The sequence below is a fragment of the Pinus tabuliformis genome, chromosome 2_2 (genome assembly GCF_031772625.1).
Source record: "Pinus tabuliformis cultivar Carrire ecotype Pingquan chromosome 2_2, CPIR1, whole genome shotgun sequence".
In the NCBI taxonomy this organism is placed as follows: Eukaryota; Viridiplantae; Streptophyta; class Pinopsida; order Pinales; family Pinaceae; genus Pinus; species Pinus tabuliformis.
The window spans coordinates 1,273,254,061-1,273,255,433 of NC_142300.1; positions in this window are offsets into that span (position 1 = coordinate 1,273,254,061).

Sequence of the window (1,373 nt, forward strand, 5' to 3'; positions counted from 1 at the left end):
ATTTACTGATTCCTCCTGCTGGGGGCGGCGCTTCTTGCTGTACCTGGAGGATGTTTCCCCTTGCTAGCTTTGATTGAGAGTTTTGATGTACTCAACAATTTCTTCCAAGTGTTTGCATTTGTCTTTTAATTCTTCTATTTCAGCTCTCTGAAGATCTATGTCTCTTTGCTTATACACATTGGCTGTCTTCATCTCTGCCCTGAGGTCCTTTAAAGCTTGGTTAAACCTTCCAATCATAAATCTGTTGGCCCTGCAAGTTGGGCAGTTGTCATTCTTTTCTGCTCTCTCTAGTGGATTGCAAGCCATTCTGTTGCTTTGATTTGCTGTAGATGCTGTGTCTATTTTGGTCCCAGGGATGGTCCTCTTTCTTTGATATATTTTGCTTATTCCTCTGTTGTTGATGGCGAAGTTCTGCTCATTGGGATCCTTTTGAAGACAAATCTCCAAAGCTCTGAGTAAAACAATATAACTCTGTCCCTGCTTTGTATTCCAAAACCAATCCGAGGAGTGGTCTTGATTTAGAGTGCTGGTCGGGAGATGGTGGATTGGTGAGATGTAATGCAAAGGTGGAGAGTTTGGCTCCAAAAAGTCTGAGGCTTGAGGTCACTGAGAAGAGAAGACTGCTTCTAATAAGTTTGGACACAGAACCTGAGGCTTGAGGATGCTATGGGTATGAGACAACCTGTGTGTTAAACAGGGGAAAACAATGCTATGATCGTAAACAGAGACAATGAAGCAAACGACTGAGGGAGAGCACTGTGGAGCAAATGACAACGAAGGTGTCCCCCGCTGATGAGGATTGGGCCTGGATATGCGACTTGATGAGTCGAGGGGGAGAATTTGAAAGACTGTTGTATGCTTCAGTCTATAGACTTCCAGCTGACTGCAAGCGAGAGGATCACTAATGAAATGGCCTGAATGAGGATGAGCTGAGTTTTCTAAACAGTGGGAATTACTGAGTTCTGCTACCAATTTATTGATCTCAGGGCGAAGGGGTAACCTGCTGCTGTAGGTAACCATCATGATTTAGATTGCCCTTTTGCTTGCACAGATGCCCATTGTAACAAAGCTTAATCTTGTGCGACAGTTACGATCCTGCTGCCTGTGGTTGATATGACCATTACCGTCTTTGCTCAGAAGTAAAGGATGCCTGCGTTCCTTATCATACATGCTTTGTAGCTTTTTTGGGATTGAGTAGATATTGTGCTCTAAACCATGTTGATTGCACTTGAGATCAACTGTTATCAGATCTTCATTGTTTTCTACAGACAATCTGATTCTTGAAGTGAAGTTTTGATTCTCCTTTTTTTTCCTTTTGTTATGCTTCTTTCCATTTGCTTCTTTCTCGGTCCTCATCATGATTGTGAAATTCA